Source organism: Lissotriton helveticus, chromosome 4_1 (genome assembly GCF_964261635.1).
Source record: "Lissotriton helveticus chromosome 4_1, aLisHel1.1, whole genome shotgun sequence".
In the NCBI taxonomy this organism is placed as follows: domain Eukaryota; kingdom Metazoa; phylum Chordata; class Amphibia; order Caudata; family Salamandridae; genus Lissotriton; species Lissotriton helveticus.
Window position 1 is genome coordinate 1,817,381,696 of NC_136063.1, and position 27,516 is coordinate 1,817,409,211.

Below are 27,516 nucleotides of genomic sequence, written 5' to 3' on the forward strand. Positions count from 1 at the left end.
CACTATGACTTTGCCTGATATTGGCATGTTTTTGGGCTTATTTTAATCCCTGATATGTGGAGATTATTTCGGAAAGTAGATGATCATACAGTTTTTAGAGATACTTGGGTGGAAATAGAGAGAAAAGATGCAGCAAGAGAACCTGCACAGAAACCGCAACAGGAGATATTAGACATTCCAAAGGCGATAATAACTAAGTTGAACATTTTTATACCTCCTAAAAAGATAGATTGGACTATGTTAGCATCTTGTAAGCAGAAAGTGGATGAATCAGTTTCTGATTTCTTTACACGTTTTGAGTTGACATTCCATGACTTTAGTGGGCATTTATTGACAGATGACAAGGGCAAGCATCTGTTCGTTGACAAATTTGTCACGAACAGGCTGCCAGAAGCAGCTAGTCGCCTAAAGGCCAGCGAGAGTTCATAGACTACGTCTTCCCCAGTCTCTCTTTTGACTATGACTCAGTAGTATGAATGTCAGGAATTGGAAGCGAAAGGCAAGGGGGATAAAAAGGCTAAAGATTTAAAAACGAAGATTATATTAGCTCAGGTTTATGGTCCATCTTATAGAGGTGGTGGTAGAGGCAGAGGTACGATGCATCGTCCTGGTGCACCCCCTTTCCCTCGAGCAACTTTTTCTTCCGATCAGTGTGCTTATTGTAAGGAGATTGGACATTGGCGTTTTGAGTGCCCCCTTTTGCAAGGACAGCAGTATCAGCCTCGTAGAGGACATATGAGAAGCTGCCCAGGGACCTTAGGAAATAGGGGAGGTGTGGATAATCATACTAGGTTTGAGGCAGTTGAGCATACTCAAAATTCCTCTAATACTTTTGACAGGCGAAATCAATATCAAATGTCCGATTATTTGACCGATGATTTGAAGGACTCTAATTATGCATAGGAATGCCTAGGATGGGGTAAGGAACCAGTTGAAGTCCCAGTAGATCAGAAGGGTCACTATGTTAATGCAAACGTTTTGGGTTCTACTGATCGGTTTTTGGTTGATACAGGAGCTACTTGTAGCGCTCTGCTAAAACAATTGGTTCCTTGGGCTCCCCTTTCTGGCTTAACAATAACATCAATAGTATTCAATGGGACACCTTCCCTTAGCCCACTGTCACAGCCGCTTGCATTTCATATTGATAAATTCACTTCAGCCTGTCCTTTTTTGCTCTCCCCTAACACGCCAGACAATATTGTGGGTCTCGATATGCTCAAACATTTCCGTGCTACGATAAGTTGCTCCCCAGAATGTGTGTGTGTTATTTTAAATGATAACTATCCCATGGTTGAGAGGTCTTGTCTCCTTAGAGAAAATATTGCTTTGGCATCACTACCTAGTACTTTGTGGGCTACATCAGATACCAATGTGGGACAATTGGTTATCCCACCAGTCCATATTCAAGTGAAGGATGGCGCCTGATTGCCTCGACTGCCTAAAATATCTAGAGAAGGGAAGTGGCTATAATACGTATTGTTCAAGATCTGATTAGAGTAGGATTTGTGGAACAAGTCCCTTACAATATTTGTAATATTCATATCCTTCCCATCTTGAAAAAGACACTGATACTAAAATATACAGGTTTATCATTGACTTATGAGAGGTTAATAAGATCGTAGTGCCCCAATAACCAGTAGTCTCTGACATCACAACACTTTTTACTATGGTTCCCCCGACTGCAACTACATTCAGTGTGATCGACTTGAAGAATGCTTTCTTCTCAATACCTATTCACCCTGACAGCCGTTATTTGTTCAGCTTCACTTTGAATAATCAATCATTCAGATTTTGTAGAGTTACACAGGGGTCTACAGAGCGTCCTAGCATTTATAGCCAGGCATTGAAAAGACAGCTTGATTGTTTCCCTGTGTCGAAAGGGGTGGCTCTCATAGAATATGTTGATGACATCTTGTGGGCTGCTGATACCCCTGAACAGTGTGAAGAAGGTACACTGTTATTACTCTCCTTTCTTGCATCTCACCATCAAAAGGTTTCCTAGAAAAAATTGCAATATTGTAGACAGCAGGTAACCTATTTAGGTCACCTCCTGTCTAAGGAGGGATGTGCACTCACACCAGGCCGCATTCAAGTTTTTTTAGACATTCCTGTACCCCATACTCAGAAGGATGTTCGTGCACTGATTGGCCTTACTTCTTTCTGTAGGCAGTGGATTCCTAGCTTTTCTCACATTGTTAAACCCTTGTTGGTAATTTTGACTAAAGACACTCCGATGCCGCTCCCATGGACTGAATGCCAGAATGCTTTTCAACAGTTGCGTCAAGCTTTATGTTCTGCGTTAGTATTAGGAACTTCAACACTAAGGCTTTTACACTCTATGTACACAAGAGGGATAGCTGCGCTCTCTCAGTGTTAACACACGTACACTGTGATAAGCAGCGTCCTTGTGCATATTTCTCTGCTGTCCTCGATCCAGTAGCTCGTGCGCTGCCTGGATGTTTTCGTTCTGTGGCAGGGGCAGGTGTGTCCATACGTCAGAGTGAGGGGATAGGCTTGTCACATAGATTGCTTGTGTTAGTACCCAATGCAGTTGACGCCCTGTTGAACCAAACAAAAATGCAGCGTTTAACTAGTGCTCGCTTGACTGGATATGAATTGACACTTTTGGCTCCTCATATCACCTTGAAAAGATGTTCAACCCTTAATCCGGCTACTCTATTGCCATTCACAGCTATTCAGACTCAGTCGCAAGAGTCCCATGATTATATATCTCCAACAAGATACGCCCCTTTCCAGTGTTGATGGGGAATTGTGGGTGGATGGGTCTTGCCTGAAATTGCCCGATGGCATAACATCAGCTGCGTACACAATTACAACACTTCAGACACTAGTTGAGCCAGCCCGCATCCCACAGAAGTCAGCTCAGGATGCTGAGTTGATAGCACTAACAAGACCATGTGAGCTTAGTACTGATTTGTCTGTTTATATCTACACTGACAGCCGATATGCTTTTGGAGGGGCTCATAATTTTGGGCTACTCTGGAAGGAAAGAGGCTTCCTTACATCATATGGGAAACAAATAGTGCATGGGGAATTAGTACATAATCTCCTACATATCCTAAAAAAGTAGCGATTGTTAAGTGTAGTGCACATAAGAAGGTGACTGATAAAATAGGACAGGGCAATGCCTTCGCGGATCACACAGACCGTGAGACTGCAATGCAGCGAAGCACTACATCTATGTACGTGGTTAAGTCACAGGCTGAACGTTGGCATGATGCCAGGCAAGAGATGCTGGACATGCAGCCATCTGCCTCTGCTGAGTAGTTAGACCAATGGTCTAAGGAGGGAACATTGATGATGAGGGCTGCTGGAGGAATAAAGACATGACTAATTGGAGATTGCCCACAGCCTATTTACATCCGATGATTCACATGGCACATGGGCTAGCACATGTTGGAGCATCCTCAATGGCAAAGCTACTTATGCAAATTTGGTATCATCCAGATATTGCTGGCACAGCTAAAAAAGATAGTCCAGTCTTGTCTGATTTGTCTTCAGTATAATCCTGGAAAGGGAACACCAACTGCACCTTTTGAGGTTCTACAAATGGATTACATGAGGCTTGAACGCGGTAATAATTTGAAGTATGTCCTAGTAGTGGTCTGTGCCTTTAGTAAGTGGCTAGAGGCATACGCTACAAAAGATAATACAGCTCTTACTACAGCAAAGGTGCTTCTAAAGGAGTTCTTCCCCAGGATCGGAGTTTGTCGAGTCATGTGGTGTGACAACAAACCTCATTTCATTGGGCAAGCTGTTGAGTGTGTCTTGAAAGGATTGGGAACTAGAAGTTCCATGCTGCGTTTCACCCACAATCAGCAGGGCTAGTGGAATGATACAATTCTACCCTCAAGCTTAAGTTGGCTAAAATACAGGCTTCCACATTTCTGAATTGGTCTGATGCACTGCCCTTGGCATTGCTATCCATTAGATCGGTGCCACATACACAGTCTGGCCTCACACCGTATGAGGCTGTATTTGGGAGGCCAATGAATATTTGAGGGACTCCTAAGCCACGCCCTATACAAGATGTACCTTATGTGTTGATGAGCGACTATTTGTCTCAGTTGACTGAAAGCCTGCTTTGTATTCATCAACAGGTTCGAGAAGCTCTTCCTAAAGGTCGCAAGGCGAGGGTCATGATCTATGGCCTGGTGATTATGTGATGATCGAGGTGTTCCAGCAGTCAAGCAGCCTGGAACCCAGATGGCGGGGACCTGAGCAAATGCTCTTGGCGACCAGAAGTGCAGTCCGATTGACCTATCGGAAAAATTGGGTTCACTCCAACCACTGCAAGAGGGTGCTGTCTGCCTTGGTGGAACCTGCTACATTGACCGATCATTGTGACATCCTAGACACAGAGAGAGGCCAAGCTGCATCACCTACAGAACTTGATGAAGTCTTCCCGGACCATACGATCCCTGGTGCATCTCGATTAAGTATGGGCGAATTTTGCGGATCTGCGGTCCGCGCATTTGCGCGAAATCGCAAAATAATCTGCGAGTTTGCGGATTTTCCCGCGAACTCGCTGATTTTTTGGCGATTTGCATAACCTATTACTGGAGTACTTTCTACTGGCTAATCCAAATGTATAGTGCTTTCCCTACACTACAGCTGCGTAAAGTGCCAGAAGAGTTGTCTCCAGTGACCATGTGTGTGCTACTATGCCATCGCGCCAAAGGGTGCAGGGGTCCCTTGAGTGAGCTGTTAGTGTGTGGGGCGGGGCCAAATGGGCGGGCTTCTATGTGCTCTTGAAAGTGAAGGATGCACTTTGCTTCCTTCACTTTCACGAGCACAATCCCTGTGCAGTTCCTGTGACCAGGAGCTTCTTTCTCCACGTCTGCTGCTCTGATCGGTCTCTGACCTTTTATACACACAAGAGGCATGTGAACTCGCATAGAAGCCCCCCTCACCATTTTGCCCCGCACAGAAACAGTAGCCATGGGGATAAAGCACACCTGCCCAGCCTCGACAAAGCTCACGATTGTTTTTGGGCTGATGAATGCGTTACTGAATTTGAGCATCAACTCGGGCACCTGCTTTATTTATATCTGTATGTGCTTCCTGTTGAGGTTTAATTTTTGTGAAAGGAGCATCGTGCCAGAATGAACCCTGCCCTTCATATTTATCCAAGAAGACGTAATTGTTTAATTAGTAAGTGCTACCTTGTTGGGTAAATGTATAGTGCTTTTCCTACACTACATCTGCGTAAAGTGCCAGAAGAGTTGTCTCCAGTGACCATGTGTGTGTTACTATGCCATCGCGTCGAAGGGTGCAGGGGTCCCTTGAGTGAGCTGACCATAAAAAAAAAATCCGCCCGCTCGCGAATTTGCGAATTTTCGGCAATTTCGCAAGATTTGCGGACCGCGAAATTGCCAAAAATCTGCAAATTTCGCAAGCGTAATGGATTTTTGGCCCATGCTTAATCTCGATATCAGCCGTGACCCCGGAAAACTGAGACCACATTGCTGAAAAAGACTGGTTGAGTCACCGTCCTGGGTTGGTGAAAGACTGAGCTGCAAAGGGGGGAAATTTGTAGTACTTGTCTCAACCCTCTGTGAAGAAACCAACGGCTGCCCAGGACCTTAGGACTCCATCTGTTTTGTTTTTCAACATCGAACCAAAAATGTCTGCAGAGAAGAGATCAACTGCTGTGAAAGTTTGTGACAGAATGGCCATGTTTATTGTTGGACTCACTTCCATTGTTATCATCATTGCTACGATAACATGGGTTTTAGAGAGAATAACTCCTGCTCAAAATTTACTGACTATCATTACTCCTGTCCCCATTGAGCATCATTACTTCTCCCTTCCCTATCTATCATGAGCAGCAGCACAGAATGTCTCACCTCAACAATACGTTCATTCAAATGTTGCACCACACCCATAATGCTACGTACATTACCAACTGTTGGGTGTGTGTAATGATGCCAGCTCATCAGAAAAAGAGAGGAACACCTTTCATTCCTCTGCTGTTTTTACTCAATGGATCTTGTAGGGCCTGGTTTGCGCTGCTATAGGCATCTGAAGTTGCTAATATTACTTATGCTGATATAGGAAGACTGAATTTTCAACTCAATAAAGTGTGCTACCCTGATGAGGAAGGAGAAGGAGAACCAGCTAAAGGAACTGTATGGGAAATGGACAAGTATCACCGAGGAAACTCCTCCATGCGCTATGTTTTCCCAAACACTCGAACTGTCAAGGGTAATGGGCCTCCTGTTATAGCTGTTACTAGAGCATGAGCAGACCTGTGTGTGAATAGCATTGAAAGTATTCCCAGTGGGGAAAAGCAATTGTACTCTGGTGTTGAATATTACGGGGGTAAACAACAGCAGTTTTATGTCATCACACAATACTTACTTTATATGTGGAAATAAAGGATACTACCATCTACTCATTGGTTGGTCAAGAACTTGCCATGTGTCCTTTTTGCTACCACCTGTATTTTTGGCTCCTGCATCCTACCATAAAGACTATAAACTGTACATTGACATTTCTAAGAGCCGATCAAAGCAAACAATAAATCATGATGAGGTGGATCAGACTGACACTGCACTGCAGCAATAAGTTGACTTTAATTTGGGATTGTTCTTCTTTGTTGGTGCTGCTTTAAACATCCGGAAAATCAGACGCTTAACACGTGCTGTAGAGGCTGTAACCAACCAAACAGCTACGGCACTTGGAAACATCACAGAAGAACTGCAAATTGCGAGGATACCGGTGCTCCAAAAACAGAATGGTCCTTGACGTCGTGTTGGCTGATCGTGGTGGTGCATGACGCTTTATCGGGAGCAGCTGTTGTGTTTACATCCCTGATCACGCCCCTTCAGTTTTCAATGCAATCTCTAAATCACATAAGATAGCTGCTGAGATTCATCTCGATTCAGGAACATGGACTTTAACTGGCTGGTTATGGACGCTGTTCGTTACCTCGGGCTGGAAACTGTTGACAGTTCTATGTATGCAATCCTACTGTCCTGCTGTTTATGTATACAATGTGGGCAGATGCTTTGTTCCCTTTGTGTTTCACTTTGTATACCCACCAAACACAACGTTAAGAATGTGAACGCCCAATATGTATTAGACCAAGTGATATGATGAACATTGATGTGCAAGATGTTTTCCTTGTTCCTACGAAATCATAGAGATGTCTTCAGCTAATGCTAAAAGGGTCTTTTGTGGAAATTGGCAGAAATCGCTGTTAGCATGAGCTCAAGCCTTTTTGTTTTGGCATCCATTTTAGTGAACCATGTGTTAGCCATGTGCTTCTTCCGTCTTCACTGTTGCCTGCCCTTGTATTTCGCTTGAATGATCAACTATAACTAACTCCTTCAGCACTGAGCCAGAGCATTGCGCATGCTCACCAAGACCTGCAGCTGCTAGAATGCAACTGTCTTAGACTATAACTGTCAGACTGTTTTTACTGATATAAGGAGAAATGCATCCCCTCCCACTTTGCTGACCAAGACATATTTGTATGCCCATGTTAGTCAATAACTTTTATTGTATGTGCCAGTACCTCTCCTTGGTCTCATGCTGACAATGCAACTAATGCATATAAAAGACCCCTGGTTTCTGTACTCCTTGTACTGCCTCATACTTTGCCTGAGGGTTCTGTATCGATGTAGTCCACACTCATGAGTGACAATAAAATATTTGTTTGATATTACAGCTTGGGTGCCAATCTCTATTTTGTTAGTCCAAGGACTTGAGGACAAAGAAGGGAGAACCCCTGCACTGGTGGGCCTCTGAAAAGGCTGCACTCCCACAATTCTTTAAGAGGTGCAGGGGTCAGTAAGATGTTTTGATGCAGAGGCAGGTTGGAAGAGATTTTGAAAGCAGCAGATTGGTCTAATGTAGGATCTTTTGCTATGCACTATTTTAGACCAATTAAACATATGTCTTTTGTGATTCTAAAAGGCTTTCAACAGGCATAATGGTAGCCTCAGGCCTTGGAGTGAAATGGCGATGCTCCAAGCAGAGTGGTGTAACAATCAATATTTCATTATGGACAAGGACGCGGACATTATCCCTCCCACCTCGCCCTAGGGAATTAATGAATTCTATTAAGTAGCATTGGCGATTTTTATTTGCTTAAGAATCTGTGATGGTTAAATTTTAGGGTGCTATTTTGTTAAAGGTCTACATTACGTTTGGATGTACATTTGATGCAGACAGATTGATGTTGATGCTTTAAGTTTTTTCAAATTTCGACAGATTGGTGAGGATGGATTTGGAGAACATGGCAGATAGAAGAGCACGAGAAGGAAGCGAAAGAAGGAATGTATGTGAATTAAAAGAGGAGGAATGTTCAGGACCAGGGATATTTATGGACTGCTGTGTTCTAGTTCTAGTGTTTTGATGTGTTATACATCTTTAAAGGTGCTGCGGAGTGGCAATTAAAGGTTAATATGCATAATGTTAGCCTCCATGTCTTTAACCCCTTCAGTGCTAATGACAAGGTCAACTCGTCATGGGTTTTACCTGCCCTGTGCTTATGACGAGTTGACCTTGTCATGAACAATGGGAAAACGGAGGATTCAGCGCCCAGCGGGAAAACCCCCTAGCAGCCAAGGTGTTAATGAAATCTTGATTCTCATACCCCTCTACTTAGAGAATCGCTATTCCAAAGTTGTATTCGCAACAACGAACACGGAATGCTACTTTCCATTGAGTAGACAGTTTCTACATGTCCTTAGCGTAGGTCCTACATTACAGATATGGATGACATTATCTGTGAGTGAGAGATGCTTGAAAGAAGTGGGATTGGAGAGCAACTGGACTGTGCCTTAATTTACTACGTACTAGGAAATGCGTATGTGAATGCTATTTTTTTCAAAGCATTTTTATTGGATTTTTCGATGGTACAATAGCAGTGCAGTGCCATTAGATAGAAAATGCAGTTGAAGGCCAAAAGCATAACTTGTTAGTCAGGTCTATGCCTTAAACAACAGGCGGTTATAAGAAGCAAGCCTAGAAGCTTTAAAGTACCCCTTTTTTGATAAGTAATGCATTGTGCTATCTCACCCAAGAGTGAAACTAAACTGTTAATAAGGTGCGAACATCAGAGGGAGTGGTAAGGGGGGACGCGGGTGTGGTACCATTGCTGTGATGTAGTAGGAAGCACAGGTCTAGGCACAGGGAACTGAGCAATTGGGTCTCTGGATGTTAGACAGCAGTGTGAGTAATGGGGGCTTGGGGAGGTCCCACTCTCACTAATTTACATTCGCCTCAGAGACCCCATCCCCCGACATGTAAATTATTTTAAAAAAACGACAAGAGGGCTGCGTCAGCCCCCTCCCGTGGCCAATTCCGGCCCAAGGGCCCCATCCCCCGGGGCCTGGCCTCACCGTTGGGGACCGTGGAGGGAGCCCCAATGCCCCCACGGTCCCGCCGGCTCCCTGCGTCCTGTGGGAGCCAGCATTGCTTTTCCACATGGGGAGCTGCTGACATGTAGCTCCCAGTGTGGAAAAGCAATTAGCTTTGGATTTTGGAAACGAGAGCGGGTTTCCCTGCTCTCGCTTCCAAAATCCAAAGCAAGTTTTCTTTGACAGGGTGGAATCCCTGTCATAGCAAACAGCAGTGTCCGGGGGGTGGGCACACTAGGACAATGCAGGAGCCAGGCCTGGAGGGTGGCGGTCCGGAGGGCCATCACGGGCTCCAGGAGGTGGGCCGCGTGCCCTCCTCCCAAGATGAGTGAAGCCCCGGGTGGTGGTGGTCTGCGGGGGCACCAGCGGGCCCCGATATTATTTTTTAAGAAATGCCCCGGGACCTAGCCCACCCAGGGAGCTCATTAAAATAAAACGCGGGAACTTGCGCTTCATTATTTTAAACAATTTCGGTGGAATTAGCAAACCCAGCTCGTATTGCGCCCACATTTTTAAAAAAAGAATATGTTTTTGGACCTGGGACCCCTGAGCAGGCCTAGGAGGTCATGGTGTTTCTACCCTGCCTTATTCTCTTGTTTTATAACTTTGTTTCTCTGTTTTCTGGTGACTCGCTTCTACCGAGTCGCAAGATGACTGCCAACACTTCCTGGTTTGGAGTGTTGATAGCCAATTAGAATGAAGCTCGTGGTCGGGAGGGATCGCGACTCCACCGCGTCCCTAGATATCAAAACTTTATTTTTTTAATTTCTCAGAAACTACTGAACAGATTTACAACATTTAAAAAAAAAGGTAACTTTCTGACGCAAGCACTACCTTTTCTGCCAAATTTGGGGTAATCCCTTTCAGTAGTTTCGGCTGTAGCCTTGCCCAATGTTTCGTATGGGAAATTGATTTTTTGACTCTTATTTTTTGAATTTCTCAAAAACTACTGAACAGATTTACACCATTTGAAAAAAAGTCACTTTCTGAACCTAACTCTACCTTTTTGCCAAATTTGGGATAGTTCCGTTCAGTAGTTTGGGCTGTAACATGGGGAAAACATGTTTTGGGACCCCCCTTTTATCTCATCCCCCGCTCGACAAATTACGCCCAAACTTTCAGTATAGGAGCTGACCTGGTCAGACTTTTTTTTATAAAGAGTTTCACGAAGATTCGTCAAAGACGCCAAAGTTGTTAGCAAATCAAAAAATGCTTTTCCTATGGAAACTAGGTTCTAACTATAACTACCTACTGGCGACCGCCAGTGGGTAATAAATATATATATATAAATATATATAAATATATATATATATATATATATATATATATATATGTGTGTGTGTGTGTGTGTGTGTGTATATAAATGTTTAGTTTGTTGTTTAAATGTTTGTAGTTAATGGAAATATTATTTTTGCTATTTTGTTATGAATTCACCTATATATTTTATGAAAATTCTCAATATTTGTGGTTTTATAAGTTAAGAATAGGACAGCGATATTTTTGCTAACAATATTTATTTTTCAATATTTTTGTGTTTCGATATTTTATACATCGAAATTATGTCAGTGATCCGGTTAGAATTGCTGATACTTAGAACATAATTAGTAGTCCTCTGTATGGCTATATCTAGACTTGTGCTGCAAGTTATTGAGACTACCGGGCTCATAATGAGTTTGGCAGCCCCTGGGACCAGTGGCGTGGTGGGAACCGCTACACTAGTGGTCCGACTGCTGCATTATATGCCAAAGCTCAACCGCCGAGGATCATGTATCCCGCTGTGGTGGTGCAGCGGCGTTAGGCCCTAATAGGCTGTGGCCTCGCTAATTATATTAGGAGTTTCCTCACTTCCACAGATATCAAGGTGGTGAGGCTGCCATGAAAACTGTGGCAGTGAGGAAACAAAGGGGCCATTCAGGGCCCCCTGTTGCCTCAGGGCTAGGGGATGCATACAGGAGGCCCCCTGTATGCCTGCACCCCCTGTTCCTGCACGCATGGACTTCACAGTCCATGCCGTTAATAAATGAATGGGCTTTGGCGTTCCCATCGCGGTGTCTTGGTAAGGCTACCACCTGGGACCGCCAAAGCACCACCCACCAGACAAAGAGACAACTCCCAATCTGACAGGAGGCCGGCAGTAGAGTTTGGGCGGCGTGGGACTCAAATTTCATCTGAGTCTCTTGCTGTTGACAAAACCCAGCCCTCATATTCTAGTGCATATTCATTTGATGTAACTTACTTTGACTGGACCTATATCTTTGCTAACAAATAGTATCTTAAATCTATCTACACTACAGCTTCCTAGTCCAGATATTCAAATAAGGTGAAACCATTTAGGGGCATATTCTCAAGAACAGGTGATAACCATCGCAAAAGTAACTTAACGCAACTGTGCATATCGCAGTCTATCGTGAGAAAATAACACTGTTTTAACGTCCAATTCCCAACCCAGCGGCACCATGCGATAGGAGCATGATAACGCGCCAAATGACTGTGCAAAATCCAACGATACTAAGAAAAAATGCAAGACGTGAATGCCCCAAAAGTTGCGATGCCCCAAAGCGCGATACCAAAATCAGCAAAAACCAGCAACATGCCTGCAATACCCACGCGTCATGCAGGAAAACACACTATAAAAGCCAAATTAAAAAAACACCCCGAAACCAATTCAAACTGCATAGCTCCATGGATGCATCCGGACCGAGTTCAGAGGAGAAGCCAAACCCCACAAGCCCCACGGAGGACCAGACAGGAGCCCCGTGTTCGGGGAAGGGCAAGGAGAAGAGGAAGATCGGGTTCAGTCCGCAGAAAGACTGGATCATCGTCACAGAGGTGATAGGACAACAACTGGTCATCACCTCCACTGCGGCACTGGCAACACAAACGGAAATATGACAGACCATCTTCACCAACGGCAATGCAGTCGGAGTGGCGAAGAGGTCCATGGAGGAGGTAAAGAGGTACTGGCATGATGTGCAAAGGCAGACCAAAAAGAAACTCACCCCCAACAGGAAGGCAGTAAGAGCGACTGGAGGTGGGAGGCCTGCGCTACAGGATGAGTTGGAGGAAATGGTGGCCACAGTTCCCCAGTATGGAGACGGTGGCAGGAGTCGGGAGTCTGGGCACAGCATGATATGACCTGACCCAACAGCAACAGGGTGAGTGACAACCAGGGACTCAATCAATCAATCAATCAATTATTTGCAAAGCACACTACATACTTGCAAGGGTCTCAAGGCACTGGGGGGGGGGGGCGCTACTGATCGAACAGCCAGGTCTTCAGCATCCTCCTGAAGGTCAGCAGGTCTTGGGTCTGTCGTTGGCTCAGTGGGAGGGTGTTCCATATCTTGGCTGCGAGGTGGGAGAAGGATCTCCCGCCGGTGGTTGTTCTTCGGATGCGCAGGACGGTGGCGAGTGAGAGGTCGGCGGAGCGTAGCTGGTGGTTGGGGATGTAGAAGGAGAGACGTCTGTTGAGGTAGGCTGGGCCGGTCATGTGGAGAGCCTTGTGTGGGTGGATGAGGAGCTTGAAGGATATCCTCTTGCTGAAGGGGAGCCAGTGCAAGTCCCGCAGGTGGGTGGAGATGTGGCCGTGGCATGGTACGTCGAGGATCAGTCGTGCCGAGGCGTAGTCACTTGATGAGCTTGGTCGGAGCTCCCGCATAGAAGGCGTTTCCATAGTCAAGTCTGCTGCTGAGGAGGGCCTGGGTGACTGTCTTTCTTGTATCTGTCGGGATCCATCTGTAGATCTTGCGGAGCATATGGAGAGTGTTGAATCAGGAGGAGGAGACGGCGTTGACCTGCTTGGCCACTGAGACCGTTGAGTGGAGGATGATTCCCAGGTTGCGTGCGTGGTCGGTGAGAGTCGGGGCTGCTCCCAGTGCCGTCGGCCACCAGGAGTCGTCCCAGGCTGAAGGGTTGGAGCCGAGGATGAGGACCTCCATCTTGTCCGAGTTCAGCTTCAGACGGCTGGTCTTCATCCAGTCGGTGACGGCTTTCATTCCTTCATGGAGGTTGGCTTTGGCGGTGATGGGGTCCTTGGTGAGGGAGAGGATCAGTTGAGTGTTGTCAGCGTGGGAGATTATGTTGAGGTCGTGCTGTCGGGTGACATGTGCGAGTGGGGCCATGTAAATGTTGAACAGTGTTGGGCTGATGGAGGATCCCTGGGGTACGTCGCAGATGATCTTGGACAAGAATGGGGAGAGGTGGATGCTCTGGGTGTTGCCGGAGGTAGTGCATTCCAAAACCTTGTCTTGAATCCCTGCGGCGTGGAGGTGTGCGCGTTATGTGCGGTGGCAGACAGTGTCAAAGGCGGCGGAGAGATCTAAGAGGAATAGTGCTGCGGTCTCGCAGTTGTCCATCACGGTCTCGGTGCAGTGGTTGCTGTGGAACCCTGACTGGTAAGAATCCAGGATTGTGTTTTCTTCGAGGTAACGAGTTAGCTGTCTGTTGACGATTTTCTCGATAACCTTGCCCAGGAAGGGGAGCAGAGAGATGAGCCAGAAATTCTTGAGGTCTCTTGGGTCAGCTTTGGGTTTTTCAGTAGGCCGTTGATCTTGGCGTGTTTTCAGCTCTCTGGGAAGGTCGCGGTCTCGAGGGAGAGATTGATGACGTTGCGCAGGTGGGGTGCGATGGAGCTGCTTGCTTTGTTGAAGACGTGGTGCGGGAAGGGATCTGATGGAGAGCCGGAGTGGATTGTGCTCATGGTCTTAATAGTGTCATCGATGCTCACGCTGGCCCAGGCTAGCAGGAGGTCGTGGTCGATGGTGTGCGGAGGGTCTGATGTGTTGCTGTTTATCGGGTCTGTCTGTGTGTTGAAGCTGTCGTGGATGTCTGTTATCTTGCGGTGGAAGAAGGTGGCGAGGGAGTCGCACAGGGCTTGTGACCACGGGATGTCGTTGGTGTTGGAGCTGGGGTTGGAGAATTCCTTCACGATGTTGAAGAGCTCCTTGCTATTGTGTGCATTGTTGTTGAGGTGGTCTTTGAACGAGGTTCTCTTGGCGGCCCTGATGAGGTGGTGGTGGTTGCGGATGGCGTCCTTGTGTGCTACGCGGTTGTCTGGAGTTTGGTCGCTGTACCATTTCTTCTCTAGTTTCCGGCAGGCTTGCTTGGAGGCTAGGAGTTCTGGGGTGAACCAGCTGGCCCTCTTGCTGGTGTCTCTGTGGGGGGGCTGCTTTAGCAAGGTAAGGTTGTTGGCACAGTCTTCGATCCAGCGTCTGAGGCTGTGGGCTGCGTCGTAGGAGTTGGTGGGTTAAATGGGTGGGCTGAGAGCGAGGTTTGCCTGTAGTTGGTCTTTGGTGAATTTGCTCCAGCAGCGGCGGGGGATCTGTTGGGTGCGGTGGTGTATGGTGGGTTTCTGGAAGGTGAAGTGAATGCAGCGGGGGGTCTGTAGACGAGGGTGCCACTGAGGGTAGAGTTGGGGTCTGTGTGCATCTGGAAATGCATGTGTTCGGCGGTGCTGGTCGAGACCCTGATGCTGTTCTTGTGGACGATGGCGATTTCTCCTCCGACTCCATTGGAGCAGTCTCTGCGGGTGAACTTGTAGCCGTCTCGCATGGCTATGGCAATGTCGGGTGTGGAGGAGTCCTTCAACCAGGTCTCTGTCAGGAAGGCGACGTCCGGGGATGTTGAGTCGAGCTGGTCCCAGAGCTCGATGGCGTGTTTGCCTGTGGAGCGGGTGTTCAGTAGTATGCATCGCATGTGGGTGCGGTATTTCTTGGCGGGTGGTCCGTTGGTTCTGAGGCTGTTGTCGCTGCAGTTCCGGCAGGTGAAGGAGCCGTGTGTGCGTTTCGGGGTGACCTTGAAGCAGGTGTGGGTCCGTCCAGTGTTGAGGGTGTGGAGCGAGCTGGCATCGTAGAGGCGGCGGTCGTCGTGGCAGGAGCGGGGGCCAGGGTTTTTTGGGCGTGGTCCAGGCGCAGATGGGCTTGCCTTAAGCGTGCCTTCAGCGTGCCAGCGGCACACCCGCTACGTGTGGCTGCCCAGCGGCTGGCATATATATGGAGGTGGGAGGGAGGAGCAGCTGGGAGGCGGGAGGTGGGGGCAGCGAATGGGCAGTGGGCAGTCCGGGGGCGGGGCCACAGGGGACACAGCAGCAGTGGCAGGTGAGGGACGAGGGAGGGAACAGAGGGAAAGAGCACAAAACGTGGGAGAAACGAGTGGCACAGAAGGCAAAGGGCACAGAAATCAGCAAAACGAGTGGTACAGAAGGCAAAAGGGACACAAAAACGAGCAGGAAATGAGTGGCAAGGGGCACAGAATCAGCATAAACGAGTGATACAGAAGGAAAAATGGGCACAAAACGAGGGGGGAAACGAGTGGCAAGGGGCACAGAATCAGCAAAAACGGGTGGTACAGTAGGGAAAAAGGGGAGAGCGGTACGGGGGCAGTGAGAGGTACAGAAGGAAGAGAACGGGCAGGGGCCACAGCGGGGGAAGAAAGACAACAGCAGTCACAGACACCACAGTGAGAAATACGGCAATATAGTAACAAAGTCAGGCAGAAGATGAACAGACTTACTGCCTGCAACTTCCTCAGCAGCGGCAGCTGGGGCAGGGACACACAGGCGGAGCTGTGCGGAGGGGGAGCGACCTACCAGGAGGGTCAGGGGTCGCTCCTGGATCAAGGACTGAGGGGACGGGAGAGATGGGCACAATGGCACACATGCACAATCATGTGAAGCACACCGCACATATACAATGACAGTGGAACATATCCCTTATACCCTTGGTACATTGCAGCACACATTGAAACATCAAGTAGGCCCCGTCCACCATGTGCACAAATGGCCCCCCTCAGAATAACCAACAACACTACCAATCCATGCACATGTGATAAAACCAGAAAAGCATAGGCTGTTTGAGCCACACTGACGAAGCAAGTGACACTGCATGACCGATAGCATGGCAACAGCCCAAATATTAAATGAACATGTGCACAAATCGACATGGAGATGGCCCAGTGTGGATCACATCCGTAAAGAAGCAGGCCACACTCTGACACATCCACATGCACATACAACCCATGCCATCCAATACGCAGCAGACATACAATGCACAAGGCCACAAAATCTGTGCAAAAGCACAAATGACCCAAGTCGCCAATATCCCTGCCCCCGAAAAGCACACAATTCAAAGGCACACCACCTCAAAAGGACAAGGGTCCACGAATCAGAGGTGCAGGGCCGACTCAGCCCACAATGCAGCACACACACATTGCAACCACAGAACATCACCCACGATGGCAATGTGGGACACAGTGCAACACCTACACCACAGGACAGAGGGCACAACAGGTTCTGCTTGCCTGACACTGTGTGATAACAATGTACAGGTACCACCACACATCCATCATGTACTCGGAAAACCCACTGTCTGTCATCAAATAGCCAGCACCACCAAAACTGTCACAATGTGCATTGTCATGCAGTCTGCATGTAAACATCTGCAAAGTGGCAGCATACATGGTTGGGAACCTCTGTTAACATGTATCTCCCCTTAACATTGCAAAGGGACAAACAACACTTACTGCAGAGCAGACCACAAATCCTATCAGTGATGATGAAGACACCCTGCACATCTGTTCAGACACCCTCCAACGGATAATGGACAGCCTCTTCACCCCACTGCCAGGAGCAGGGCAGCCCAGTTGCCTCAAGGTGACCCCACCACCTGCACAGACCACACAGCAGGAAACACACACCACCACGGCTGTCTCCCAGGACCCCCACGAACAATACATGGAATTTCAACGCCGTGGGTTGGGTTGCCAGGTGGAGTTGGCTGATCAGCTGCAGATGGGGTTCGAGCTCGCGGCAGCCAAACTGGATGCCATATGTGGGTGTCTGAGTCCCATCAGGGACCACTTACAGTCCCTAACAGACACACACTGTCCGCACCACGCTCCACAACAATCCTTGGCTGGCATTGCTGGGGCCATCTCTCGGACACAAGATATGTCTATTCAGACAGGCACCAGCGATGACAGCACAGAGTTGGCACAGATGTGCAGTACAATTGAGATCATGGAGCAGATGCAGGCTGGAAGTTTGGCTGCCACGACTGAACACCAGCGAGATGTAGCTGGGATCTTCCATGCCTTACAGTTCATCATCCTGCCATTGCTGCCACTCAGCCGGGCCCAGATGACTGCAGCAGGAACTGCGACACACACCTCTCCAACCCCTGATCTGTCAGTGGCATACAGTGATGCAGCACTATTACCATTGCACCCTGATGTGTCAGTAGCACCCATGATGCAGCCATTACCCCGCCACACACCGGACACACAGCAGACTGAGGAAGTATCAGAGGGCTAAGATGTGTATGGTAATTAGTATGTAAGGAAAGAGTTAGTAGCCTCCATCACAGCCATATGACTTCTCCCTGCCTGGTTCTGCCCTATGCATCATGCCCTGTGACAACACCTTGCACTGACCCCCAGACCACTCAGCAACATACACCTGGAACGCGAAATGGACTGGCATATGTTCACTGGTGGACAATAACACAGCACTCCTGCAGAGGACTGCACTCTCCCTCTCCCAAATCACTTACCAATCCCCAGCAGACTCTGGGTGGCCCACCACTGGGCTCCCATGTAATGTGAGCTTGGCATGGCCATGTACAGCTCCAGCTCCGTAATGCACCAGAATGTGAATAAAACATTCAAAATCACACAGATGTTTACTCAAGTGTGAAAGTATATATGTATGTATGTACAATGATTGCACAAGAAGGTACACCTGTGTAAGTGACATCAATGCGCATGTTGAACCCTGAGCCACATGGCCAGTTGGATGTCTGTGAAGGTGAGTACTAGTTGTGGCCTCATTGCACATTAACAAAAATCTTGCTACCCCCCAATGTAGGCACACGTCAATGTATGGGATAGGGCTGTCTGTAGGAATGACCAAATCGGTAGCAGGCCAGAAGTGGTGTCCTACATCTCATGTGTCACCAGAACTTCACGTCGCATGCCTACTCACAAACATCTGTGTGGACACAATCTGTTTTGATTCATAGCATTGCTCCACATGGTCAGTGGTTGGACACCATACTAAAATTGCTGGAGACACGTAAGTGCACAGGCCTGCCAGCAACCATCCCAAACACAGCGTTTGGCTCACAGAGGTGGAGCATGCAAAAGGGACACAACCCCATTGTACAGGCATCACTTAGTCCCTCCCTCTGTAGGGACGATGCACATTGTGGCACACGATTCGTACATCTAATTAAAACACTCATCACATTTGGACAGTAGTGAAGTTGCGGAGACTTTATTGGCATGTGCGTATCAGTACGGACAAGGCAAGGGCCACAACATAAAGGGACATGCTTGAGGCACTCACACGCAGCATGGGAAGATGTCGAGGTGCAAAACATGGCGGTGCAACAATGTACGCAAATCATTACGGATGGCAATGGTCTGAGCCAACCTTGCCTTGCTGTCATGTGTCATGTGATGTGTGGCATCTGCCCATTGTCCCGTGTCAGGGGACACGACTCACAGCCCATGGGGTCTACATAGTGCTGTGCTACCGGACTGCGCTGACTGTCTGCTCTGCTGGCAGCGATCAGGTGGGAGGGTCCGACAAGGTCACATCTTGTGCTACATTGCCATGTGTGTACTCCCCCCCAGCAGTATGTCCGATTTGTGAACGTTGCCAAATGACGCTGTACAGCACTGCCCATGGGACTGCCTCACCTTGCACACACGCGTAGTTCCTCGCACATGCATCCTGAGTCCAGACGAAGGCAGTCATGTCCACTGTTGTGAGCATTCCCAACGATGCAACAAGGTGTTGGGACCTGTGCTGTGGGTGACAATCCAATGTGGCTGCAGGAGCGTAGTTACTCATCCATGAATGCGAGGGCAGCTTCATGGGCAATGTGTTCCAATAGTACGTTGTTTTCGGGTTCAAGGAACACTAGGGTGACCCAATCCATTAACTGGTCCGGGCAGATGTGCTCAGTCCTCGCTGTTTCCCCAATCCGCAACATAATAGGGTAGCACCTCGATGTGGTCACTTCACACAAGGAGTTGTTCAATCTCCCATGCACAACTGCAGTTGCATATGCCAAAGATCCGTGCATCTCATGTTTGGGTATCCCAGTGACACTCCTGTTCGTGGGCCAACAGGGGGCGCATTTTCTGGTCATAATCCAATTCAGGTACCGTTGCGTTGGATAGGCAGACCTCCATGGGGCACGCAAATGTGCATGTTTGACAGTGGAACCAGGCTGGACACAGGTGACGTAGGCAAGACAGAAACTCAGACGGTAAATGCCATTGGCACAGATTCCAGCAGACGCAGCATTCATGCACGGTACAGTTCCACGTGACAGGGGTTGTGCATGTGCCCGCGAATGCCTGCCATTGCGTTTGTTGGTCTCGTAGCACCGACGCTCCCCAGACCGGCAGCAGTTCTGTGGACGATATGCCACAGCTCTGGGCAATGAGTCATAAGTGTGTGCAACTTTTGGACGTATGGGTAGGTTTTGACCAATGTGTCAAGGCCAACCCTTGCACGTGTAGGTTGTGCAGGGACAAGTGTGTGTGGGGTGTGGGCACGTTGGTTTTTCAGTAGCGCTGTTCTTGGTGTGGGAGTCGCCAGAGGCTGGTTTGGTATCGCACGCAGGGTGTGCCAGTCGCATTCAGGACCAAGGTTGAGGGTTCGGTTGGCCTTCCGCCTTGTGTGTATGAACAATGGAGCTTTCATTCCTAATGTTAGTCTGACTACTGCTTGCATTTCTGAGATATGATGTGGCCCTTAGTCTGACTTTGATGCCAGCCTGTGATTGGGGTGCACGAATTTCAGGACACACGCAGCTGTTTGCATGTTTGCATGGGCCAAGGGCACGATTGGCATTGCGCTCCTTGTTCAGTCTCTCTTGTTCTCTCTCTTTCTCTCTCTCCCTGTCCTTTGCTGAGTGCCTGACACACCTTCTCATCTTGGATATTGTCTTGCAGGCTGTGACTCACAGATTGTCCAGGAATGCCCCGCCATAACTCTTCACAATAGTTGTTTGGAGATGAATTAGTTTGTAAGGTGCGAAAGAAAAGTGACAAAAGTGATGGCTCCACCGTGTGCTGCACGCGTGATCAATACTCACACGCGTGCAGTATGCACAGCGGGGCAGTCTCAATGTCCCTAAGAGGGCCCGAGCGACTGTCTTCAACTGGAAGAAAGTCCGGGCGCTTGCTGGTCACCCTGTAGTGGGTGGAGGGAAAGAACCTTAATTCTTAGAAGGACCCTCACTCACCACTAGTTGGTGACATGCTTCATCATCGGGTCCCCGCTGGGGTGACCGAATGCCTCCCCAGCGTGCTACAACGCCTGATTGCAGCGGAGCAGGATGTGGTGGGTGCAACAGTGCCCAAATTAGGAAGTGACTAAATGTGATAGTGCAAATGTGTATTTAACGATTAAAAAATGCAAAGGTTGTGCCTTTAGAAAAATTTTAATAATGGCCAGCCCGCATTAGTTAAAAACAAGGTGAGCGGACTCCACGGGTTCTTAATTAAGGAACCGGAATCCTGAATCAGAAGTAAAATTTGGTCGACATGTTTCAGCTGTTTAAGTTGCATGTAGCTCAGCTTTCTTCAGGACCTAAACCAAAAGTCCTCCGGTGGTGTGCGCGCGCTAAGGCGCACCCTCCCATGAGGCTCTAAGTGTGAAAAAGTTATTTACAGTGTCAAAAGACGGAAAACATTCCGTCAACACCACACTACTCACTCTGGTAGGGGTGTAAAAAAAGGGAACCTGTGGGAAAGAAGGGACAAAACAGGACCACAAACACATAAACATGAAGGAGAAGGGTTAGTTCCTTCTGTACAAGGTTGTAATTAACATTGATTTCACATGTGTTCAGGTCTAGGCATCATACATAATTCATGTGACACCAATATCGGGGTGCTACCTTAGATTCCTTAATAAGGTGCACCTAAGCTTTCAGGACCAGCCCGGTGAATGAGTCTGTGTCCGGAAAATGCTCGATGATCATTAGGGTCGAGCAATGAACCACTTGGTTATGAAATTTCAGAACCAAATGAAATTTCATAACCAAGTGGTTCATTGCTCGACCCTAATGATCATCGAGCATTTTCCGGACACAGACTCATTCACCGGGCTGGTCCTGAAAGCTAATTTAAGTACACCTTATTAAGGAATCTAAGGTAGCACCCCGATATTGGTGTCACATGAATTATGTATGATGCCTAGACCTGAACACATGTGAAATCAATGTTAATTACAACCTTGCACAGAAGGAACTAACCCTTCTCCTTCATGTTTATGTGTTTGTGGTCCTGTTTTGTCCCTTCTTTCCCACAGGTTCCCTTTTTTTACACCCCTACCAGAGTGAGTAGTGTGGTGTTGACGGAATGTTTTCCGTCTTTTGACACTGTAAATAACTTTTTCACACTTAGAGCCTCACGGGAGGGTGCGCCTTAGCGCGCGCACACCACCGGAGGACTTTTGGTTTAGGTCCTGAAGAAAGCTGAGCTACATGCAACTTAAACAGCTGAAACACCTTAGTCACTCCTTCGTTGTTTACAATATATATTATCGGGGTACAGGAGTGTCTACACCCCACCTCTCTTGTTGATATTGAATAATGAATTAGTTTGTGACATTTTGTTTGGTCTTTCAATGGTGCATGAATGACTCAGGATTTCTGTACTCACATGTGTGTTGATTGCTAGGGGTGGGCGGAATTTGCGTAGTCGTGCTACGCAAAGCTCTGCAAATCGGTGTAAAATCTCCGCGAACACACAGAGTTCCGTGAATACGCGGAATTGCTTGTTCCGCCCATTCGCGATGCTTTTTTCCTGTTTGTGAACGCTGTGCTCGGGGGGAAATATGTCGCAAACACGCTTTTTGAAAGGGCGAACAAGCAAAAAATTCTGCTAAGCCGCGGATTGCGGAATTTTTGCCAATCCCGCGTTCTCCGCGGAATGCAAAATTACCACCCAGGCCTATTCATTGCTGCAATAGTGCGACATCAGGCAGGTGCTTTTTTCCATGTTTTCGGGTCATTGATGCGCAGGTTCTTGGTCCGGTGGTGGTGAGGTGTGCCCGGGGGGAGGGTGTTGGTCCTGGGTGTGGTGGCATTGGGTGTTGTGGCCCTCTTGGGTGTCCGGGCTGCATACTCAGTGGCTACATGGCATCTGCTGTTCTTCAGGTGTACTAACAAAAAAGGGCTAGCTCTAATCAGTAAGGCTGAGCCTATCAAACAACCTAACAAAGAAATATGCCAATACTGATAGGATCATTTAACACACCTAATGGCATCCAAAAAAGAAAAGGAATTCAGAAATGGGAATTGCTATTTAATAGCTATTTATTTTAATTGATTTTGAAAATACCAAACATGGAACTTAGTACATTATAAATTGAAAAATTGCAGACGCAAAGTTGAGAAATAGGACACAATAAAATAAAATCTCAATCACCACTTCAAAAGTCACACATATCACAGTCATACCACTCACATTCACATTCAAACATTCAAACAGAAAATGCAGAGGTAATTCCCCCACTCTTGGTAGTTCCATGTTGGTATTTTCAAAATCAATTAAAATAAATAGCTATTAAATAGCAATTCCCATTTCTGAATTCCTTTTCTTTTTTGGATGCCATTAGGTGTGATAAATGATCCTATCAGTATTGGCATATTTTTTGTTAGGTTGTTCTTCAGGTGTGGCTCCGGCCTTGGCTCCCGTTTGTGGTGCAGGCTGTGGTCTGACTTTACACCAGGTCAGAGCAGGTGTTAGTTTCCTGCTGCTAATGTGCCTTATTGCATGTTTAGTGATCTTATCACCGACCTGGCTGGTCATTGAGAATGTTGCGGAGTGGTGTTGTTGCGGCTTTTTGCTCCGGAATGCCTACTCTGCATCTCATTAGCGATAGTTGCGGGGACATCTGTGGCAATGTTTCTTGCGGCTGCTATCGCAGGTAAACTGGTGTTACGGGCTGTTAGCACCAGCTTGTGAATGGGGTGATACATTTATCGTGACTTTGTCTGCAAAAAAGTGCCATTCACTCAGCTATAGCTCCTTGAGAATATGCCCCTTAAAGTTTTATTTTTTCTAGTCTTACTCTATGGGCAGTGCTGAAAAAATAATTAATCATGAGATAAGTAGATCATACCTGTAAAAGCAACGTTGAAAGCATTGAGATATTACTAGATGGTGCTAGATATCTGGACATGTTTCTACAGCGAGTTCAGAAACAAGATTGTAAATGAAAGTTCTTCTATGCAACTTTGGGCCAAATACGATGTTGTTAGGAAACTGTCCCGAACAAATCGGTTCCAGACTTGTTTCCTACCGAATCGGGTCCTGCGAGTCCGAATGACTGAGTACGATGCTTCCCAACATTGTTCGGTCGGACTCATATTGCCTTCAATGGGAGCCTGTGTTCTGAACGAGAACACAGGCTCCCCTTTGAAAAAAGGGGGAGTTAGGGAAAACCTTGCACCCTGTGGTGGGCACTGCATGGTGCCTGCCACATTGTGCACGGTTGGGAAGAGGGGTCCCTTGGGCAACCCCACAGGCCACATTCAGTTACCTACGGGTGAAGGGGGGCCCGCAATGGGCCCCCAAAGATCGATTCTGAAAGTTGTTTGGTCTTGGGCAAACTGAGTCGGTACGGATGTCTGAATTGGTCATCATCATCGCTCGTCCGGAAAGCTTGCCCATTGAGCTATATGATTCAGCTCCTAAAGACTCGGACCGACCCAATGTCTTTCTGAACCAGTTCTGACTGCTCATACAGTTTCCGGACATTGTAATCAGTCGTTGGGAAAACTGTCCGATTCGGTGGGAAACAAGGGTTCTGAATTGAATTCGACAATACCAAATCCCATCCGGAGCCCTTCCTAACAAGATCATAATCTGCTCTATAGTTGGATATCATTTTTTTGCCAGCAAGTATTTTAGAAGTAACCTTTGTCCCGAGAATACCAATAAATAGGCCCAATGCATTGAGTCAGACTGGAAGGAATCTGCTGAAGAGAGCAAGAAGCCTGTGCTCATTGCTCCACCATCCCGCTTTCTAAAAGAAATAGTCAAAATTCAGGAAATTCGAATGGAAGTCATTTGGAATTCGAAGTAAACAGGCTTACAATCCTGGGCTCAGGGAGGTAAGGAAAGAGTCATTGTTGAAAGAGTTCAATATGCAACACACATACTTTTCTCCCTAACCAGGGCATGCAGAACAGGGACTTAGTGTGAGGTCATGCCTCACACCTTGTAAACCACTCAGGTATTTCTGAAATGTACATTTGTCACTCAACATTTTTGGTGGGGAGGTTGATTAACAAATGACTAAAGAATATGTCATATTTAATTATGTTAGTGAATGTGCGAGAGCTGGACTATCCTCGATGCAGTTCAACTTGTCCATTTAGCATTGTCTCTCTCAACATCATATGTCCTGTTAATGGATCTGAACATCTTCCTGCCCAGGGTAATGCATTCTCAGCTATGACTACCCCAGTAGACTCATAAACTAAGCTGGCTAATTTTTTAACAGCAATGGGACCTTTTCCCATCCAAGAACTAGTGTTACTGTTTGTAACTAATATAATACGAGTTCATGATGTCCCTTGGGAACACTAAATAGCCATGGCTATCTGAAGGGATGGGTTTTAATGTTATTAGACCCCATTGTCAGCACCTATATTTTGATATGTTTACACACACAGTGCTTCGATATCCAATGTGGATATTTTTCAGGCACTCTGAAATGTTCGCTTGATTGACAAGTCCATCTACATTCTGAAATTCATCTGGGAATCAGTTGCATATATTTGGAATTGAAACTGTGACTTGATGAGTTGAACTATTGAGCATATGCACAATTTGAGTGAGTGAGGGGGGAAGAGACAGAACAAGGGCATAATGTACTTGAGGAGAAAGGGAGTAGTTGAACTGTGAATGGAAGAGTGTGGGAGAGGACACACAGAGGCACAGGGAGCAACATAAAAATAAAGGGCACACGGAGGCATTATCAGAGAAGGTAAGTGACTTAAAGTTGGTGATGGGCACTGATTATATAAGGGACACCTAATATATGTGTGGCCTAATGTGATTAACTGTACACAGAATGGGAATTATTAGGGTCAAAAGCACATGTTGGCAGAACTAATTGAGAAAATGGAATACAAGGGAGCATTTTTTATTTTTTCAATTGGTCACAAGAGCCAATTTCAAATTAAACTTTACTGGAGGAAGATAATCCTTCAAGCAGAAAAAAAGTATATTTGATTTTAAAACAGGATAGACAGTAAGAGGAAGAGGGCAAAAGATGAACGGATAGTGTAAGAGAAAAAATGGTAGTGAGAGAAAGCAAGAGAAAGCACAAGAGAGAGAGCGAGTCAGAGAGAAAGAGAAACATACAGACAAAAAAGACTGAGGTCTTTATTTAGACCAGGACAGAGGCCTTACCTCTGTCCATCTCTATCTGCTATGATCACCTCACCACTTTCTTACCAAGGCTTTTAAAGACATTAACCTTATATTATAGTGGTAACCAGTCCACAATGGGTGAATGAAGGCACTGCCATGCTGATGTCCCTTTCCATTTGGAGGAAGCCATACCTAGCAGAAAATACATCAGGACTTGAGGGTGCAGAAATTAGGTGCACCAACTGGAAGGTAATCTCCTGGTAAATATATTTCTCCTCATTATGCCTCTGTTCGGTAGGTGTATCATGTTGGTAGAAACTCAGGTGTTTGTAAATCTGAAAAGCCAACACAAATTGGCAACCAGGCAAAATACTGAGTAACTGGGCACTCAAGAATCATATAGGGTAAGTGTAATGATGAAAACTGTGTATAGGTGCTCCAAGGGAAGAGAGGTCAGCTGCCAATTCTACCACGGATAATGCCTTAGACGAAGGGGGTACAGTGACAATATAGTTCCTCCCTGAGCACTCAGAATTGTAAATGAAGAGTCTATCAGTAATGAAGTCGCTTATTGTACTTTCGTTCCACTTTTTATTCGGGTACTCAGAGTCCGATGTTCAACAGTACATTTTCATTCAGTATACAGCTTCCACAGATGTTGATATACGACAAAGCAATCTACAGCCAACACATTTTTCATCGTGTGTATTTACACACAATGATTTCTTCAGGGTTGTAATTCCAAATAGAGGGTATTACCATCAATATTCCTATTTTAGAGACATAATGACCATAAACACCCTTGTTTCATGCCTCAGTCTCCATCACCAAAGAAATAACATGCAGTGTAAAAAAAAACACAATAGTTCCCAGCAGAACCAACTTCATTGTCCCGTAAATGCCAAGGACAAGAACATAAAAGAAAAAAGGGCAGTAAAATTGAAAAATTGAAGAAAGTGGGAGAAAATATCCATTGTTGTACGTTAGATCAAGCAAAAGGATTACCCGACTGCCAGCACCCGTGAATATAGATGCATATATGCAGAGAAAATATAAGAACAAAGACACCGAAAGTTAGAGTGTTAAGAGAAATAGAAGGGCTAGAGATAGGCAGGTTCATAAATAATAATAACCTGATTCTGTAACAAGTTCAAATCCACAATCTAGTCGATCAATAAACAAACAGTAATAACTTGATCACTAGTAGCCTGTAAGTACAAATAAAACCGTTTTTAGTCATTCAGGTTGGCAGTAATACTTAATAACTAAACTTAAACAATCAAATAGTAACAGTCACCTTATGGCCCCTCTTTGGGAGCATTACAGGTATATATTGACGTACCATTTAATTCAGATATCTCTAAACGTGTTGCATGTAAAAGGTTATGATAGAGAAAAAAGAAAAAAGACAAGAGCGTGTCCTTAGCACTAGGTGTCTTGTGGTGTATAGCACAGGTCACAAAAGTTAATTTAAAACCCCGGTTCACAGGTCGACCACGCTCACCTCAAGCCTCAGGTAAGAGACTCACTGGGCACATACAAAGTAACTAGGATGATCACATGAAAACACATGTTTGAATCATAATAAATACACCATATCAGGCATGTGATCGTGCCTCCATTCGAGAAACTCAGTCTGCCATCTTTAAGTGTCCAAAGTACTCCATACACTTATTTACCACTAAACCACCCATAATCCTATCATCATAAAGAACCAATG